The sequence below is a fragment of the Tympanuchus pallidicinctus genome, unplaced genomic scaffold (assembly GCF_026119805.1).
Source record: "Tympanuchus pallidicinctus isolate F22 unplaced genomic scaffold, pur_lepc_1.0 scaffold8, whole genome shotgun sequence".
Taxonomy (NCBI): Eukaryota; Metazoa; Chordata; class Aves; order Galliformes; family Phasianidae; genus Tympanuchus; species Tympanuchus pallidicinctus.
Window position 1 is genome coordinate 24,981,918 of NW_026294802.1, and position 22,084 is coordinate 25,004,001.

The 22,084-nt window shown below is 36.3% G+C and overlaps 1 protein-coding gene across 2 annotated transcripts in view; it reads right to left on the reverse strand.

Annotated features, from left to right (window-relative positions):
* The window catches only part of SYT1 (synaptotagmin 1), a 338,118-nt gene that overhangs the window by 195,506 nt on the left and 120,528 nt on the right, over window positions 1-22,084 (reverse strand). For both annotated transcript variants that reach the window (XM_052667309.1, XM_052667308.1), the window contains exon 3: window positions 20,827-20,888. The gene's annotated coding sequence lies outside the window, so the exon portion shown is untranslated. The remainder of the gene's footprint in view (window positions 1-20,826; window positions 20,889-22,084) is intronic.

Consider the following 22,084-nt stretch of genomic DNA (forward strand, 5'->3'; position numbering starts at 1 on the left):
TGAGAACTGGAAGGACCAAGGACTTCTACTGTACAAGAGAAAACCTGAAATTACAGTACAGAAACCTAGAGTAAAAGAACTGTCTTTACTGTTTGATGCCATACAGGCAATAGAAGGCATGAAAAAGCAAGGAAGACAGACTTGACTGATTTTCAATCAGAAAGAAAGGGTTAGATAAAGACAGAATTGTTTCCCAGGGGGGTGGCTGAATGTTGCTTATATGCATATCTGTCCTGGCATCAACACTAGGCAAGAAGACTAGACAGGAAGAATGAAAGGAAACTGCTGGCAGTGACGATGGAAACAGCCAGACCAACAGCACATGATGGAAAGGTGAGTCAAAGGAGAGAAGGGACAGAAGGCAGGAAGGATCTGGGACAAAATAATGGATGGACATACAGACTGGCAAGAGCACACAAGAATGTGGCAAGCTATTACGAAGAACACAGGGAAAACTGTGCACATGTAGAAGAACTGTTACAGATGGAAGAATTTCAGAGGAAAGAATCAGGAATTGCTGAAATAGAAGCAAAGTGCTTCTATTAGTGCTTCTATTCTATATTCTAACAGAAGCACTACCCTACAAGTATATGGCTTTGAATTCAATTTCTCAGTACTCTTCTGCTCTCCTCAAATAACTGTGAAACCTGCTGTGTCTCGACTTCTTCCAATTTTAAATCCCTCCAAGTGAGGTTTTTGATGCATTTTATACTACAAAAAAAACTAAAAACAAACAAACTAAAAAAACTAAAAAAAACTAAAAAAAAAAAAAAAAAAACCAACAAAAAAAAACAACAGTATTTTACAAGAATAAAGATGTTAAAGGTCTTGTGCTCACTGGACACACAGTGAACGGACACTTCTGTGCATTATGTGCCTTGCTGAACCATTTATAAAATGGAACCCAAACCTTTACTCTTTTCACATGCATGCTACAAGTTTCTTAGGGTCTGGGAACCATATTATTACTCTTAGCAGATTATAAAGTTAAGTAACACAGAAAAAAGAAATAATGACCTCATCTTCAGATAATGACTTGAACACATGTAAATATTCCCCTAAACAATGAGGAAAAGACAGAACTCTGAACGTCTGCTCTTTTCCTGTGTATTGTCCATTTTGCTCATATTTTGCAGTGCTCTGCCTCAGTCAGTTTAGGACATGATCAACTAAAATCACTTATACTGAAGCTAGTGGAAAGATTTGCTTATTACTACCAATCCTCAGTTTCTAAATTTCAGATTTAAAAACTACACTGATTTTAGTCTATGTGTTAGATGCATTTACAGTAACTCCACAGTGTGATGAAACTCAATGAATTATATGAAAAATACATGAAAAATTTGTTGGAGTGTTTTTAGTAACAAATTATTTCCATTCCACACTTCCACTTGTGGCCATTAAATATTAACACTTCTTTCAGTATTTTCATCGTTACACAGCTATACCTTATTAGTTTGCTGTTTTAACATCAAAACAGGAGAAACCAATCATGTTGCATCCTCATGTCAGGAACATTCACATATCAAAATACACAAATGTTATGGTACATGCATAATTTAATAGATAGATACAAATTTTCATAAATAAAAATAATAGATGTACATTTTACCCCCTCACACACCCTTTTGCTACAGCCTTGTATATCTCTGTGGAAAACAGTCCATTTGGTTTATCACAACAATGACAAAGCCCAAATTTAGTCTTTTTCTAAGTACAACATACTGAGCATTTGTTTTCCTTTTCTACAGAACTGAAATTGCGTTTTGTTTCCTATCTTGAAATAACTGTTTCCCTTTCATAAAGAATACTTGTTGGATACATAATTTTGAATAATAAAAAATCATAATATCATGAAAGCAGTATTTATAACGATAAGGAAATCATGTATAGAACGCTACTTCCATTGCGACATGTAAGATCCAGGCTCTCCAGTTTCTAATGTCACTGCGGAATACAGGATGAATATTTAAAAATACTGCAACACAAAGAATATTCTGCTACAACTGAGCTTCTTACCTTTCTGGGTGTTCACACTCACTATATATTCACTAACCATCCACTCTACTTTGTTGTTATTCATATACGAAGAATAATACTAACTCACAATGAAATAAGTTACCACAACACAGAATTTACTTGCATATTTTTAGATAGTTTTGAAATCATATATTCATATCTTTTGGAAACTGTTCCGTGTGTTTTCTCACCTGACGCACTCACTGCATCACATTTTATTCAGACATACGACATATGATATGTCAGTTACAACATATCATAGACAGAGCATTTTCAAGCCAATAAAATCATTGATTTGTAACCCATTAGTTCATTTTAAATGTTCAGTGTATCCAAGCATAACTGCTTGTGCCCACTGCCCCTTGTTTTGTCACCACCAAAACTAGCCAGGCCACCTGCCCTTCGGATATTTATAAGCACTGATAAGATTCCCTCTTAGTGTATTCCAGACCGAACAGCCCCAGGTCTCTCTGCCTTTCCTCATATGGGAAATCATCATCTTCCTGGCCCGCCACTGTACTCATTCAAGTAGTCCCCTGCCTTTCTTGAACCTAGGAGACCAGAACTGGGCGCAGCACTCCAGATGCTCTGGCCTTACAGAGTAGAGGGGGAGGATAACATCCCTCCACCAAAGGATACCACTGGCCTTTTGGCCACAAGGACACACTGCCGGCTCATGGATGACCTGCTGTCCACCAGGACATCCAGCTCCTTCTCTGGAAAGCTGTTTTCCAGCAGGTCAGCACCTAACCCATACTAATGCATGCAATAATTCCTCCCCAGGCTCAGGACTCTACACTTGCCATTGCTGAATCTTCATAAGGTTCCTCTCTGCCAAATTCTCCAGCCCGTATAGGTCTTCTGACTAGCAGCACAGCTTTCTGGTATGTCAGGCATTCCTCCTAGCACCCTTGTGTCATCAGCACCCTTGCTGAGGGTGCTCTTTATTCCTTCATTCAGGTAATTCATTAAGATGTTAAACAAGACCAGACCTGTTACTGTCCCCTTGTCCCTAGGGAACTCATTAGCTACAGGCCTCCATATAGACTGTGCCAGTGATCAGAATCCTCTGAGCTCTGTCAATCAGCCAGTTCTCAGTTCACCTGAATGTCCACTCATTTATCCCACACTTTCCAAACTTACCAATGAGGATGTTACGGAGACAGTGTCAAAAGACATGCTGAAATCAAGGCAGACAACATCCACTGCTCTTCTCTCATCCATGCAGCCAGTCATGACATCACAGAAGGCTACCACCATGACTTCCCCTTGATCAACTATTACTGCATTGATTACACCAAATAATCTGGACAGTAAGAATTTATCACATAGCAACTGAATGATTTGAACAATGCCTGTGCTTTACACGTTTAGTAGCATTTTCAAGGGAACTGATGTGGCAAGCTGTTTTCCTTTTCAGCCTCAGATTTGATAAGTAGCAATATGCAGAGGGTTATGGACTATTTACGTTCTGTTGTCCGGAGTAGTTTATCCTGCAACTTCATTTAGTCAAATTGAGTTTGCTTTTCCAGTCTAACAGATAACTAGATTTTTCTGAGCCAGCTCAGTGAAGTCTATAAACTAATTCTTACGTTCAGAAAAACTCAAGCTCTTTTTCAGCAAGTCCTGCACAGCATTTATAGGGGGCAAAACCTCTATCACACAATCACAGAATTGTAGAGGTTGGAAGAGACCTGTAGAGATCATCGAGTCCAACCCCCCTTCCAAAACAGGCTCCCTACAGCACACTGCATGGGTAGGTGTCCATGGTCACGTTTTATCCAGAACGTGACGGGTGAAGGAGACCTGGCAATAAGAAACTGGAACAAAGGAGAAAAAAGGAGAAAATGCTCAGCACTGAAGTCAGGGAAAATAGGAAGAAAAAAGAAATGAGAAAAAAGAAAAGAGAAAAAAGAAAAGGAGACTATACAGTGATTATTTAACAGGGAATAAAATACTCCTCAATGGAAAATTTGTGAGAAGAGTAGCATCATGTAGAAAAATAAACACAGAATAAGGGAAGTGAAATTTATTTATTTATTTTAGAGAAAGCTGCCTTATCCAGCTGTTTGAATGTAATGCTTATTAAGTATCTAGCCATTTCTAGCAACAAAAATATAATAAGATTGATTATTTTTGACAGTAAAAGGATGACACAGCACCTTCTGGAACTTACTCTACATATCTATGTGGCCATTCTAGTTATTTCCTGCTTGAAAAATAGATATGAATTCCCTTTCAAGTTCATTAATATGACTAAAATCCAGACATGTTTTACATCTGTTTTTCCAGTGATTCAGAATGGATGCTTTCCAGATGGTTAAAGGATCTATTGGTGATAAAGAACTTTCATTTTGTTTGAATGGCAGTTTCAAATATATTTTTCATAATACAACCCAGTTTGTGCTTTCAGAAAGCAGCTGTTCTGAAAAGCTATAAGGATAGTATCTTCCCGAGGATCTCATCTTGCACATTTTAGTCAGGAAATCCCTTCACTGGAGAGAAAAAAAACCCACAAAAATATCAAGGTTTGTGAAATTACACTGACCTTGAATAAAACTTCCTTAAAATAAATATTTGAAAATAAAAATCAAATTATTTAAATATTATATTGAGAATGTCAGAGATTTGATTTAAAAATAATACTTATATTTCATATCACTTGGCTTATATATTTTGCATACTAATTCAGGTTAAAACATGATACAACATGTATATCATGAGAACTATGAGATAATGATCATAAATTAAAACAAGGAAGTTCTAACTGGATATGAGGCTGAAATAAATGAATAAATCACAAAATGACAATTAATCATTGGCACAAGTTGCCCAGAGAGAATGCAGAATCTGTTCTGTGAGTTTTTTTCCATACTTGTAACAGTGCTTTTGGGCAGGAGGTCAGGCTGAACGACTCTCAAGGTCCCTTCCAAATGAAGCAATAATGTGATTATGAGGTTTAAAGTCAAGAGAATTATCTCCATAGATCACTTATAGGAATGTTGTTTGGTTCCTTAAACACGTACATTTGCCATACTGTCAGAAAGATACAAATTAGAAAAAAAGATGCAGTATTTTGATTGTACGTAAAAAAAGATACGGCTTTGCCAAAATTTTGTCTTTATTTGAGAAAGTTTTTCTTATTCTTATGTCAGAGTAACTTGTTGATCCCAGCTCTCCTTGTTCCATTGAGCACTGAAGGCCCAGTTGGAAATTCCTGAATCTTTTCCCATGTTCCATGTTTCCCTTAAGTTCCCAATGCCCCACCTACCCTGCATTCTGACAAGGTATCACTTTCTCGACTCCCACAATTGCCACTGAGAATTCACATTCTAGCATAATTCTCTATTTTCTTTATTCCTTACTATATTTTTATTAATAAACCCATTGTATATTTTACTTTGAAAATCCTTGGATTCAGTTGGTCTTCCTTCACAGGGCATACAAGTCCCTCCGTCTGTAAGCATATATATAATAAAAATTACTCAGTACATTTCAATTCACAATCCTAATACTAATGTTGCAATTATTTTTCTGTTTGAGAAAAATATAAACATTGAAAGTCATGACTTCCTAGATGAAATGAGGAAAAAGTATTATGACCAAGAAGTATTTCCTCATCCTCATAGCTTTATCATTTACCATCATCCTGAAATCACCACTACACCCCCTGTTAATGAGAATGTTTGATACTGAGATTTTGAATGAAAAATAAGACTCAAACTACTATGTGAAAAAGAATTGTATCTGTGCTCTGCTGGAAAAGCGTAGCTGTTGTAAGTATAAAATGATTCCTAAGCTTCAAAAATGAAATTAATGAAACAGTTACATAGAATATTTTATCACAAGTAATCACAAAAATAGGGATTTATTGTCCCAATACTTACATCCCTTGATGAAAAAGTGACAGGCAGGACACACAGAATCATGGAATATAATCACAGAAACACCAAGGTTGGAAAAGACCTGTAAGACCATTCAGTCCAACTATCTATCTATCACCATCTATCACCAATAGTTCTCACTAAACCTTGTCCCTCGACACAAAGTCCAAATGTTCTTTGAACACCTCCTGGGTCAGTGACTCCACCACCTCCCTGGGCAGCCCGTTCCAGGGCCTGAACACTCTTTCAGGAGAGTAGTATTTGCTAATGTCCAGTAGTGCTGATAATGAAATGAAGTATCTTCTTACTCGTATTTCTAACTAACAACAAAAGTAATGCTGCAAATATGAATAAATTCACATGTATCCAAACGGGAAAAAAAAAACCAAATCACCTAAAACCAACTCTCTGTACAATTTTTATTACTATTTAGAAATCACAAATCAAAACTCTCAAAATCTTCTTGGAAAAAAAAAATAATCAGAATTGTGATCAGCCTAAGCTTTAAGCTATTTGTTACTCTCCCCTAATTCTGCAACGATGTTTAATGCGCAGTTTCAGGGCAACGTAGGGCAGCTAAACAAACAAAAACTGACGGAGTTTTGTTTCTTTTAGAAAAAACAGGGCAGTTGAATTTAATCTGTTTATTTTTCACATCATGTTAATAAGGTATTACAAATATAATAATCATATTACTACTATTATTAACAAGACAAACTTACATTTGTTATTAATGAAACCAAAAAGAACAGTAGCCTCTTATGACCAGCTTTCACGCAGGTTCTATTCTCACCACTGCAGTCTCCATGATCTGAATAATTTTAATAAAATTAGGTACATAATAAAAAAAGGCCCTGAGAGAAAAGACTGAAACTCTTATATGTATAATAGATGCTGTTTTAGAAAACAGTAACTGTTTCTCTAAAGGCATTTAGAGCTTACCATAAAACTTGGGGAAGTAAAAATAAACCATGAGAGTAAACTGAAATGATTACTCTAGCCAGAGAGAACTGCCTAACTTGGGAATCTAATCTTAGTGAAGCCAATAAAGATGCAGTACACAGGTGCAAAATATGTAGGCTAAGATTAATTTTGACTATCAAGGCTACCAATATACTTCTTACATTACTTCTTACAGCTAATGGTAATTAGCTGGTGGACACTTATCTGCCTGGAAGTAAGAATGCAAAAAAACTTTTGTTTTTAAAACTGCATAATTATTTGTAAGTAATCATGGGAACCAACTTAACCAAAACATCCTTTTAAGCAAAGCTTAATACACACTTCATCTCTTCTCTTCCAAAGCCTTTTCTTTCTTCCCCAGGCCTTGACATAAAATATTAATTTAGGTATAAAGAATGAATTTAACTTTCACTATGGAATGGAAAATAGCAGTGAAAGCAATAAGAACAGATCCTTTTAACAGCTGCATTCTACCCCCCACTGAAATTGAGATAATTATACACAGCCCACAAAACAACTGCAATATATAGTGACTTTTGATATAGGGCTTTCACCTATTGTTCCCACTTCTAATAAAGTCCATTATTCACTCACTTTTATGTTCTGAAATTTCATGAGACCATGAACATACCCTACAGTAAACAGCATTTTAAAAACACAGTCATAAATTTTAAAAATAAAAAGCCACCTTTTCAAATGTCACTTGGAGAAGTTTACAGAATTACAGAATTTAACTCTTTTATATGGAAAGGTATTTTTGATTCTTATAGTAGGTAGCTAGGATAACATCTTGGGATAAAATTTACATGTAGATATCACTGTTAAAAGACATAGAAATGAACTAATGTCTTCTCCTATGATTTTAAATATCTAAATCACCAGTCTAGAGAAATCAGGCTTGATGAAACCGAATATTTATTAATAGCCAGCAAGTGACAGAATGATGAACTAGAGGAAGTTAATTAATAAAACTCCTTCTTCTAGGTTATCTCTGATATGTATCTTTAATTAAAAAGCTAAAAATGTTAACTGTGTGTCATGACAGCTCTGCTGGGACAAACAGGTGGCATTTTAGTCGCTGTATTTCAAAGGCATCACATAATGCTTTGAATCTGACCTGAATCTTTTGCTCAGTCTCTGGGGAAGAGCCATCCTCTGGGCTCTCCTTAAGTAAGCTTAGCTCAGTTTAAAAAGGAGTATTATTGTAACCTGGGGGGCGAACTGATTGCCTATCTTGATAACATGCTATTCACTGCGAGCACCACAGAAAACACTGTGCATGTTTCCACAACCAGGCACGTAGACAAATGCTTAAGCACCAGGAAGGTGCAGGAGCAAACACAAGTAGATTGCAACGCATTACCTGACTTCCTGCCAGGTATGTGACAGCTTAGCAGCTGTCTATCTGCCAGTGATGACAGAAACAGCCATTTTCCTTAAAGTGTGGGGTCTCCTGGCATGTACAGTGATAATTAAAATTTCCTGAAGCTATTTTCAAGATCTAGAGTTTCTAGGTTTACAAGGATAGGCAATATGGATACTGAAATGATCTACTGAACATGTGCGCGTCCAAATTCAATAAATAAACACAGAATAATCATTAAATATATAGAATCATAGCATCACCAAGGTTGGAAAAGATATACGAGATCATCCAGTCCAACCATCCACCTATCACCAATAGCTCTCACTAAACCATGTCCCTCAAACACAACGTCTAAACGTTCCTTGAACACCTCCAGGGTCAGTGATTCCATCACCTCCCTGGGCAGCCCATTCCAGTGCCTGACCACTCTTTTGGAAAAGTAGCATTTCTTACAGAACATACAAACTAAGATACATAACATCAAGAATAATGTCAATCAAGTATAAATGAACAGGGAAAAAAAACACACACACACACAAGGAAAAGAAAGAATAAAAAAGAAAAAAATACTGAAATAACCAAGAAGAAAAACCAACATAATTGAAGGGAGTAAGAGCCACTAGAACAGCTATCATCTTTTTTAGCAAGCAAGCAGCTTCTTCTAGCCAGTAGTCACATCTTACCTCGCAACAACTATTAACTTCTGTGGAAAAGTGCTTTATACTACACTGAACAAGAGGAACTGCCTTCTCTTGGAAAATTAAATAAGAGTTTTGTGAAAAGCCACTAGGGAACTGGAGTATCTAGCCACAAAACTTCCCCATATCGGCAAACATTTCTCAAATGAACACTTCTGTAGATTGTGAGTTGTGGCAAAAAGAATTTTAAAAAAATATTTTAAAAAGATATGTCTGTAAATTTCAGCTCACAGAGAAGTATCACTGGCCCAGCAGCACCAGATAATGGCAAGGAAAACAAACTACCAAGAAAAAAACACAACTAAGAGACAGAAGATTGTGAATACCAAGGAAAATGTATTTGTAGACATTAAATAGACAGTGAAGTCCAGCTACACAGAAATACATACACCCTCTTTTGTAGTCAAGTTACTCAAGCATGCATTGCTTAAAGGTACTGAAAACGAATGATGTGTAGCTCTCCCAAACCCTACTGAATTATAATTGCTTACTAACAGTATACAGAAAAATCGTATACAAGACGCACGTGTAACAAACATTAGTATAAGCCACATACATCTAACTGTAAACACATCTGAGATGGCATTCTACGTTATTTCAACAGCAAACATTGCTTACAGATCAGACACCATTTGTTACTGCCAAACACTCATTTATTTATTTATTTTTTTAACCAGGCACGCTGTAAAAGAAAAATGTAAAGCATTCTGAATGGCTACTTTTATTTGGGTAGAAGTGACAGACCTTCTACAGAAAATGTACAGAAGGTCATGGTAACCGTAAGGGAAAAATGACAACCAGCAATTTTTCATTAGGGTATCTGAAGGAGCTTACTGATCTTGTTCGTATTTTGACAGAAATATCAGGTGCATTCTTCGAGTGCATTCTTCTATTTTTTGTCGCTGCTTTTGTTTACCAATATAGCTAACCAACACAGCTATTCTTCTCACTATACCTTTTCTACATTTTTAGGAGCTTAAGAACATTGTTCTCAAGCCTCTTCTTTTCTTACATACAGTACTATTACCTCTTACCTTATATCATGAAGTTGCATATATTTATCACTTTCGCAGCGTTAGTTTCTGCTCATTCTTATTTCTTTAATTTCAATCTCTTAGGCTCTCTGAGAGAAACTGAGGGTACCAGTTTCATCAAATATTAGAAGACCAACTAACCCAGTCAGAGAAGAGGTAACAACACGTGTTAAGGACCTTTAATAAATGCAGTTACTATGGAGATTCCTTTTTTAACATACATAACTGTGATATTTCATCCTTCTTCTCTGCATTAACACTGCAAGTCCCTGGTTCTTTTTTGGTTCTTTGGTCTTTTGTTTGGTCTTTGGTCTTTGGTTCTTTTTTGTCTAGCTCAATGTACCATATTTACTAACTGTAAGCGGCCTAGAAAATTTCTAGTCCTTGAAAAACAAAAGTGCAAATCATTTCTACTGCCACCACACTAAGACCAAGCATGAAAACTGGCCTTAAGAAGAAAACCAACATGAGAGTTGATGAATGCTTTTATTCAGTAACATTCAGATATTTTCTGTTCTCACATTTTTGGACTTCGCCTTGGTACGAGTCACGTGCTTGTTTTCTTATTACATCTAAAATTGTAACTGGAGCCTGGGGTTCATTGTCTCCTCCTGCTTAATTCTATGAGAAGTGCTAATTGAATTTCAATTCACTTGTAAAAAAAAAAAGCTTATACACATAACCTTAATCATGTGAAAATTATTTCTAAATTCACTCTTTTAGAAGACTCCCATAAGGCAGGTTGCACTGTAGTGTGTTACCAACTGACACAGCTCAGTTCATTTTAAATCTGAGTTTCAAGTTCTTAAATGAATTGTCCAATTACCCTGTCATAATTTTCATAGGCATCTTCTGCTAAAGAAGTTGTGACAGCACTTATATTGTATCCCTAATAAACTGATGAAGCAACATTTTGGAAACCAGAAATATGCAAGGCTGAACAGGGCCACATGCATGCTGGTTCACCTGAAAGCCACTCATTACATTTAGTCACAGCAATGCTAAATGCTACAGAAATGACTTTACTCAAATCTCAATCAACTTCATGTAGAATCCCCAGAGAATGCTTTAATGTCTCCTAGTAGCTGTGATGTTTTAAAGCAGCAATGATTCACAGCTGTCATACAGCTTTTACACTACGAACTGCCTTCCTTGTACCAACCAACTCGTGACATTCTCTAATTTACAGTCTCTTTTCTGCCTTTATTCACCAATATATTAACTCACAAAACTGGTTTATTGGTCAGTAAACAGCTTGCTCAACAGTTTTTACTGAAGTCTCTCTCTATAGGCACACGCACACACACACACACACACACACACTGAAAGCCTCCTATTGCACAGAAATGGGAATGCTGTTTCTGGAAAAAATAGTGGCTTGCCTGATTATCCAGTTGCATTTTCAGTGTTGCATCTGTACCACTCATTTGACTGATAGCTGCACTTTGGTGTTGCTGTTTTGGGGAAGCTAACGCTGAAGAGATGCTATAGCCTCAATTTATTTCATCGTAATAAATAAGAGGACACTTAGGATTAATAAAATGAAGTTTTATTTCTTTGGTTGGTAGAAACAAGCAGATCATTTGAATAAACCTCCATGGTTTCAGAATCTTATTAGAATATTTCTGGTCTTGTATACTAAATCTTAGAGATCCCATTTCAGAAGCCTTTTACTATGTTTTTAGTAATATACTTTTACTCATTTATAACTCCTAACATTCATTTTCTCTGAGAAAAAGAAACCTTTTCTGAGGCTTCTGGTTGATTTCTTTTGAATCAGCACAGGAGCTTCAGCTGAGAGGAAGCTATATGACAACTAAGAACATAATGTTCCAGGAAAACAGAGAAAAAGGGAGAGAGAGACACAGCAAGCACAAGAGGGAGAAAGAAAAAGCACTCATACCTGCATGCTAAAAGAAAAGGAAGTAGTATAAACTTTTTTTTTTTTTTTTGCAGTCTTACTAAAATATCTAATCAGCAAAAAACAGCAGCTCTTCAGACAGATCAAAACTAGCATGCAATACACAGATAAATTAGGGAAAGTACTATATACTAAAGTTAAGGGTTTAACTACCAGCAAAAGGGCAGTGAGATAATATATTCATGGATCATCTCTAAGTAAAGAGCTCTGTCTGAGGCAATGTAAGGTGCTGCCTCCTGCCATAGTGCACAGACCAGGAAGCAGCTCCAGAAACAAAGCTACAAAAAAAAGACTGTTTGGGAGGAAGGAATGTCCATGTAACTCCAAGCTGATGTCAAAGAGCACACTTGGAGCAGATATAAAAGTCCAGTTCACTCACTGTTCACAACAGCAAGATACCTGGGCATCAGGAGGAAGAAATATATAAGCAAAAACAGCTGCTCACTCTCTGCCAAGATACCTGGCTGTGCCACATCTATGATGATGGGAACGGGCACTGTTCCAGCCAGAGTACCTCTTTGCAAGGCCAGGCACAGCCTCCTCACAGAACTCCAGAAGATGTGAGATGAAAGAAGACCTACTTTATCTCTGTTGTCTTGCTTTTGTAAGTATCGTTAAGAAGATAAGGGACAATAGAAATTTCAACAAAACAAGTGGGGTAACTGAGGGACATGAGAGACTTTTTCAAGAGGACTGCAGGTCGAGGTAGCCTAGAAGGAGAACAAAGATTGAAGCTGAGCTGCAAAGAAGAGAGTAGTGAAGGGCAAAACAAGGGTATATAAACAAAAATGAAAGGCAAAAGAACCATCAGAAACAATACAGAGCTAAATGTTATGGTAGTATGTAGCAGATTAGGATAATTATACCACTGATTTCCTCTTCCCTACCCCCATGTCATTATTCAGGCTTTATCTGTAAAGTCTGCTGCATTTCCCAGAAGGATGAATAGGGGAGGCAGGGAGAGCTTATATTAGTAAAAAATAATAATAATAATAAAAATAAAAAATCCAGCAAGGAACTCTGATGTTTGCAGAATCTGCTCACAGACTTACACAGGCATATACCAAGTGAACCAGTATTTTGTTTTCTAAGTCACATTTAACAACAGGAACAACCTCGGCTTCTTTTAGCACACATAAAAAAATAATACAATGGCATCTTCTAAGAAGTATGCTCTATTGGACAAACCAATATTCAGAACAGCTTCAGAATCTGAAATGGTAACGTTAAGTAATAGCAGTGCATAGATCTGCAGCTCTTCAAGGTCTTTGCAATATTGTGATGATATTTCTTGCTCATTCTTTTCTTGCTATTAGCATTCCATTCAAAAAACTATCAATGTCACTACAGAGTGAAGGAAAATGTCATGAGGAAAGGATCGCTATACTAACTGAAAGCTGGTTAACTGAGTCTTTTTTGGAAAAATACTATTTAAAATGTTAAACAAGAGAAACACACGAAGGAAAAACAAACTTCCAGCAATCACATCAAAAAAATACTGATCTATCAGCCACAAAGTACAGTCCAACTACAGAAGGGAAAGCACAGATTTCACACTGTCGCAGAATGACATAAAGCTGTGAAAGCCATTGTGTAAGATCCAAGATTGGGCAGGACAGCATTGCACAGCTCTCCACATGCTTGAAGTCACCGATTCATCTTCAGAGGCAATTAGTGCATGCAAAATTCTACTTGTCACTCAATATAGCAATCCTGCTCAGCAGATTATTAATATAAAGGACAATTATTTCTTCCAATGGAAACAATCTTAAAAATACATGCGAAAATTTTACATACAGACAGCTTGTGAAACTTTTTTGTACTACTGATGGCCTACAACCTATATACAACGTGCCTTTTTTAAAAAACTGTTTTTAAAAGGGATTCAGGTTTCAATTTCTTTCAGTGTTGGCTACTATTAATAAATAGATATGAAATTAATCTGTTAAAGACTAAGGTATGGACTGGTTCCAGAGTGCAACTCTGAAAGGCCATAGAAAGAAAGAAAGGCCATATCTCCAGGCACTGAGAGGCACTGCAAATAGGCAAAATTTAGAGAAAATCGGAATCGACAATGATGCTGAGGCATAACAATTCCTTGTTGTACCAACAGCTGTGTACTGCAAACATTTAGATCTTTCTGAAGAGCAAATGACTTTATATATAATCAGCCAGTGCTTCTATTTTCCTTAAGAAATATCTAAGTGCATAATTACAAAGTTTAGATGTAATTCCCATTTTAAAACCTCCCTCAATGCATATTTGCCCAATAGACCATAACTCTCCAAAAGGAATCATTGTTATCTCCAGGATAAACTATTAACAGTTAAATAGCTATTGGTTAAATAACTAATAGTTTAATGCACTTTAAAAGTCCCTAAAATTATTTTCCCTGAAGTAGAATTAGATCTTTAAATAAACTCTGTTGGTGTTAAGCATTTCATTTAATGATTCAAGCACTGAGACATACTTCTAAGAGCAAAATCCCATTAAAGATGGTTAAGGTTGTACACTCCAAATGACATCTTACTCCTTTTTTTCTTATCTTTCTTCCTAAAACAAATGTTTTCACTTGGCATCACAAGTTACAAGGATGAGTAAAATCGGCTTATGGTATAAACGCAGCTTGGGCACTATTTTTGTTAGAAATGAAAAGGTATTGGGAGACCGATTATAGGAAAGATCAAAGTATACTGCTGTACAGTACTGGCAGAGACCTCCAGGCTATCGTGTCTAGGATTGCCAGACTACAATAAATATTTGGAAGTTATCTCTGGAAGCTCCCACTCCTGGATCCATGTGACTGCATGAGAATCTCACCTTTCAATGAAAAATGCACTTCAAATCTTTAGATTTTGGAGAGACTGAAGCACGGTCATGGAAATCAGGAAGTGATGAGAAAAATTCCCAAATATATGGCTCACTTAAAAAACAGTCTTAATGGCTTTCATGTTTAACTAAAGCATGTTTCCAGTTGAGATTAGAAACATGGCTTATATGTTATGTGCATTACAACCACCATGTTCAGAAATGGAATCATAGCATCACCAAGGTTGGAAAGGACTACTAAGATCATCCAGTCCACCCATCCACCCATCACCAATACTTCCCACTACACAATGTCCCTCAGTACCTAAAGGTTTCACCTCCACTCCACCACATTCCTGGGCAGCCCATTCTGGTGCCTGACCAGTCTCTCAAGAAGCAGCATTTCCCAGTGTCCAAACTGGATCCCCCCTGGCACAGCTTGAAGCCATTCTTAGTCCTATTGCTATGTGTGCAATCAGCTCAAATCACTGTTGTTACATTAATTAGCATAACTACTAGAGTCACGACTAGTGAATATATTGACCAAATTTGGTAAAACAGACCTTGCTCCTCTTATGGGAAAACCACATCTTTGCTTCTTTAGCTTAGTACAAAATTGAAAGTACAGCAGCAGAAGCACACAGCAGTTCCACTACCTTTATATTCAATATATTCTAGTGAATTCCAAAATTATTGATGATTTTATGCAATAAAAATACCTGAAAAAAAAAAAAAAGAACTTGCTATATTAATTTCCCATGACTGAACCAAGGAATTTTCCCAATTCTTCATTTTGAATTTTCCTAGTACTTATTGCAAGAAGAAAAATTCAAAGCACATTTTTGTACATTTTGGTAATCAAGATAAATATATAAGTTCTATATCATAAAGTATATTTTAAATCTGGTACACATTCAATCAAGTCAGTGCTGTCAATATACTAGTTACTTAAAGATATCACTACATACAGGTCAAAGATGATGAATCTTTTTATTATTGGATTGACTTATTTGAATGAGTTTTGTTCACATAAGAAAAGCTGTCAAAATGTGATGTTTATGATAGCTATATGTCTTCAAAATAAGACTTACAGCGTGAAACTTTGAAAGAAATAAATAAACAAAGCCATCACTGAAGAACAAACTCATACTTGGAGATGATCCAAAGTGTTACTCAGCTACCACCAACTCCATATGTGGGAGTCACCTTAATCTTCATGTGTGTTATCACTTGTATCATCTTAGCTATTTTTTTAATTAATCATAAATGCCAAATACCTGAGTTAATTAAAAAAAAATTGTATCCTTCCAGTTCCTAATCAAAGTTACATCACTACAAGAACAGTGACAGAATTGGCTATCTCTACTGCTTTACAAAATGGTGGCTGGAATTCACCCATCATGAACTGGTAGTCTTTAAAGAGGATTGTGCAAAGATAGCAAGAATCACAAACAAAAGGTAAGTATTGACTAAAACTCTCTTTCACAGGAAAGAATACAAAAATGTCACCCAGAAGCATGCAACATGGGAGATGTCAATGCCTGACTGTACTTCAGACAAGAATAGTTGTCAACATCAGCAAAGCTGCACTGTGATGACACAGTAATTCTTACAGAGAGATTTTAATCACAAATATTAAGTACAACTGTTAACTGAAAGGTAAAAAAAAATAATAATAATTTAAACAAATAATCGATCTCCCCACAGATAACTCAGAGGCATAATAAAAAGTGTAAAAGAAAGGGAAACTTACAGGTAAAAATTCTTTCTTATGTGGACCACAGAAGCTGTTGATTATACTAGATTCCTGGGAGTTGCCACAGTAACTGTTTAAAGTGGCCAGCATACACACTATGATTTAATGCAAAATAAACCTCTTTTAATGAAAAGCTGAATGTGATTCTGAAAGATCCTGATCATTAAAAAAAAAAACAAAAAAAAAAAAACCAAAAAACAGCGAAGTTGATATTCCACGTAATGCACAAACACAGCAAATTATAGTACAAGAACACAGCACATAAGAAACATGCTTAAACATTAACCCTGTAACTGAAACTGTCTTGTGAAATTCCAACAAAGCTAGCAAAGATTTTGCATTTGAAACTTAATGTGCAAAGGTGGCTTAAAGCCTACTGCAGTAGCATCAGCCAATGCTTTTGGCTCATACACTTAAAAAGGTGCTCATTTGCTATTTTTTCATAGATGTTGAAGCAGTTATCAGATATGCATGTTTCAGAATAAATAATTACACTAAGATTGAAAAATGGATCATGCATCACAGATTTGAAATACGGAACTTCCAAGTAATAGACAAAATATCCACCAATAATTTATTTAAATGGTTAAACTCCTAGCTGAAAAAAAATAAGATTACATGACTTCTGGAGCACTTGGAAAACACATCATTTGAAAATGTGTCTAGAAAGGTATGTGTTTACCAATTGAAGAAAAAACTGAGAAGCTGCAGAAGATAAATTAAATAGTAGAGAGCAATCACTCACGGTGCTAAAATGATAGATGACAACTAAACTGAAGCCCCAGGGAAGCACATACACAGAGCCATTTTGCAAAATTAGGTTGCATAACTAGCATATCTCAAAGCACTACAGAATCTAAATCCGTGTCAGAGATCTCACATTAAAAAAGGCAAAGCTGTAGCTCTAATATACAATCAATATAAAAAGGAAAAATCAGGTTCTGAGGCACAGAATTTTAAGCCAAAGAGTCACAGAGAATATAGCACTCTGATGAGTCTTAACATCTTAACCAAAACAGAGACAAAACTAAAAACAATCCTTGTATCATACAAATGTTACTAAACACTTCGACAGAAATTCATACTTCCACTGTGGAAAAAAACAAATTAATGTAGAAGAGAAACTAATTTAGGGGAAGACCTCATTAAAGAATTCAGGTAGTGAGAATGCTCAAATGAACTCTTTTATCCAAGCCTGCAGTATATGCACATGAATTTTAATGGGCAATGAGAAAACCTGGGAGCACAGGGAATGAGGGCACTTCCATGCTGCTTCTAGATTATTGCACTGCAATGAAAGATTGAAATTGCAATGTAAGGGAAGATTATTGTAGTTAACAGAGAACGTTCAGAAACCATGGGCTCATTTCTGTTTGAAGGCTCATCAATTCAACTTTTACAGAACTGACCCTTCCAAAACCAAGGAACTTCTCATTTAGCTGCTTCGTCTCTGGTACATTACATACCTCTGGATATAAAATGTGGAATGGTACAATATCAAACACAGCAGGGGTCTGAAATACCTTTTAGGATAAACAATGACAATGCTGCATGCTAGTGAGCTAATGATAACTGTAATATGAGCTTAGTTCCTCTCGAAGTACTGGGGTCACACCACCCATACAGTCATTCTCAGCAAGTCCAACCTTCTCCGGGCCAACGGCAGGACAGCACAGCTGGGCCGTTCCTTTTGAGTTAGCTGTTCATCTGTGCAGTCTCCTAATTCATGTCACTTTACTTGAATTTGCCTTTATTGCAAAAGAAAGCTGAAAAAAGTTGACAGCCACCAAAGACGGCAATTATAACAAACTAAAGTATATGGCAGATTAAGTTTGATTGCTGCTAACTACTTTTTTGGAAAGCTTACAGCCAGATTTCTTCCCTCCTCCACAAGGGACTGATCTTTTGCAGCATTCAACGTAAACAAAGACTCTTGCATTTAAAATAAAAATAAGAACTATTTAAACCCATCAAATATACTTTACTTATATAAGACCTTAAATAATTTTATCTTCTTTCTATATCTGGAATCGAGTAGGTTTGCCTTTGGCATTGGATATTTTATAATTTAGCTTTTATTTCAGGAAAACAATTGAGAAAAACATTTTAAAATGAGGACAATTCATCGATTCCAGTGTCAGAAGAATGATTCATAGTTTAGTGTATGAAAAACATACAGTTTACAAGGATGGTTTGAAGCAGGCTCAAAGGTAGCACACACGAACATGGTGAAAGTATAGCCTGATTCAAGCTGGTAACGTTGCTTCTCACTGATGATGGATGAAAGTTAAATGCCATTTTATTTCTGTTTTATTATTCTAATTTCCCATGTATATTCCAAAGAGAGTATTAAATAAATTACACATTACAAATGTTAAATAACCACAGTACAGTTTCATTTCTGTAATTATATATTCATTGTTAGGTCATTTGAGGTTTATAATCATAATGCCATGACTGATAAAATTAACTGATGGACACTATGAAAAGGTTCCATCAACCTATTCTGCCAGCAGAAGAGAGAGAATTTGTATGAGATGGAGTACCAATAAGAGTTGATTAATTTTTTTTCCACTGTACACAAATAAATCCATGCTATTCTAAAACAGCTGCCTGTGAGTTCTGGCCACTTGACAGAGGAATAATAGAGAAAATGTCTGAGTGTCTGCAATAATGACATTTGCTTTCTACAAACAGGCCTAAAATGATCTTGGAATTTTTTATATTCATGTATCATATGATTTACATGAATCGCTTGAAATTGCTATTATTTATACATGTATAAGTAATCTGCTGCCAAAACTTCAGAACCTGAACAATAGCATAACTGCTTTGTTTGGAAGATACCCTATGCATCAAACAACAACTCTTCAAACTTCCAGCATAGCTTTCCACTAGTAAAAACTGTTGGAGATGATGTATATTACCATATATTGCAACCCTTCACAAAATCCTCAGATACAGTATAGGGCATTATTCAGAGCAATATTATCCAGTAACACCAATAATGCTTTGGTGTGCAGTGTTTCACGCTAGAGATAGCAAGCTCAAAGCTTTCCAAGGATCTGCATTCCACAAAGCAGAAACATCCTGCAAGGGAGTTCTGCAAACAAGAAGATGACCCTGTGTGGGAGATGTGAGGAAATGCTATGAAGCTGGAGCAGGTTAGTTGTGTAGGTATAGAAGTAGAAAGCTATAGGGTGAACAGAGCTATGATGCATGCATGAAATATAAACTGCGTACATAAAAATGTATGTTTCATTATAAGCCTAATTAAATGCCTACTGGTAGTTTGGTACATTGTATAAATAACTATAGATATAAAGCATCAATTTTTCAAAAAAGTATTACACTGCCCTCAGGTTCACATAAATGTCACACTTTTTCCTTTCATTATGTCTGATGAAACAGAATATTGAAATTCATCATTGATCAGAGCAGTTCCCTCAGTTTTACTGTCAACCATATACACTATAAGTAGAATGGTGTGGAACAGCACTTACTCTCTGCATACTACATACTGTCCACTACCTTCTTAAACAAAGTTGCAGTGTCTATTAGCACATAACACAGAGGAACCATTAAGTGTAAACTGTTAATAGAAATACCTGACTTCACATTCATCAGTTTTGGTTCTTGAAAGACATTACTGCCTTTCATTACCCAGTAATGTAGTTCAAACATACACAATACTGCTTTTCCCAGGGCAGTAAAAGCAGCATGTGTTCTCTGCTGTATCCCAACTGATACTTCACCAGGAATCTGAGATGTTTTTCAGATGACTACATCAGTAGCATCCTCCACAACACAAACACGGCTCGTTCTCATGGTTCATTCTCTTCACAGCCCATGCAGACAAACACTGTAAGGTTGCAGGTGATTGCTCATATTGGGCAGTGAACGTATAGCTCTGACCAGTGCAATTCAGTACAATTAATCAGTGATTAGGTGGATAACACGAAGCCATAAAACTCTCTCACATATCCCCCCAACAGGATCTGACTATTATATTGATCCAAAATCTAACTACTCCTCTGCAAAATTCCAGGCATGAGCAAATGTTAGTGTCATACTACTTTAACACAGTAGCTTCTAGTGTTACAATTCACTTCTACCCAGAAGAAAAAATCAATTGCAATATTTTCAGTATGGGCAGTGAAGAAGGTACAGTGCATGGATTATCTGGGCCTCTTACCTAAGATGATTATAGGATTAATAAAAAGCCTACTCCTGTGACATGAAACTGAGTTGAATAAAGGGAAGAGATGCTCACTGCAGTCATTTTTTACACTTGCTAAAAGAACTGTGAACAGAAAAAACATGAAAATGGAAGTACAGGCAATGATCAATTTCAGAATATGTAGTTAGTTCACTTACTGTTCACAATGCAGACTGTTTGCTCAGCTTTCTTCTCTTTGTTTACTCACGATTTCACTTTTCTGTAAGAAAAACAAATAGATGCATTTATCATCCACGTAAAATTAATTAGTTGGTTTCATTTGTAGCAAAGAAGTTTACCATTTTTATATAAAGCTTTGGTTTACTCCAAGATTTGAAGCCTTGGGTTTTGTGAAAGATCCCAGAAAAGAAGAAAATCCATACGGCTCCATTTCCTTAAAAAAACATACTTGCTACTCTTACGTAGACCAATAGAAGCAGACATGGAGAATCCACAGGTTCTGGAGGATTTCAAAATCCCTTTTGAAACCTCACCCAAATTCTGGGCACCTGATTTGCATTTGAACACCTGTGGCTCTCCCCCGTTCAGAAAAGAAGGCAGATTTTCACATTCACTACACTAGCAATCCTCTGTTCAAAACTAATTCATTAACCTTAGCTGGATTATCCCATGAGGCTGAAGAGGTAAGGAAGAAGCAACTTGTACCTCCAAGGACAGCCACAGCCCTCCACTGCTTCCAAAGAGCAGGGGAATGGGCAGCAGAGGGGTGTTTGATTCTTCACTCCCACTGCTTCGTGCAGACAATTACCATCGTAAGTAACGATCACAGCACACCAGCTGCTGAGTCTTTGGCAGTTTACAACATCACAGCAGAGATGAATTTTAAGGCAGGATTTGAAGGAACACAGTATACTGGCTCTGCAGATTTTTACTATTAACAGTTTTCTCGAATAAAGGTTGTATGAGAAAAGGGAGAAAATCGGGACTGATGTGCAAAAAGGGTTGCAGTAAGGGCAGCAGTGATGTGAAAGAGCAGGCAGGATCAAACTGTGAAGGTACTTAAGGGCAAAGATGACTAATTTGTTCAATGTGGTTAAAAAAGGGAGGCAAATGAACAGTTCTCAAGATAGGTAAATGTATTTTCAATTTTACATCAACTTTCAGATGAGAACAAAATTGCGATTACCTGCAATTGTCAAAGTACATCACATCGACTCTTACTCTGCACTTCAAGTCAAACTGTGATCAGCAACTCTCTAAATTAACTCAGCAACCATCTTTAATGATCCAAACAATAAAATATTCAGAACATAATTGATTTAAAAATCTATTTTTCTCTTCTTTTTGATAGCAAGTTAATGTAGTCCTCTTTATGGTTCCTTCAGTACCCAAAATATCCCAGAAAGTACTCATTTTCATATTAGTCTACTGAAAATACCCATTAGGCAACAAGTG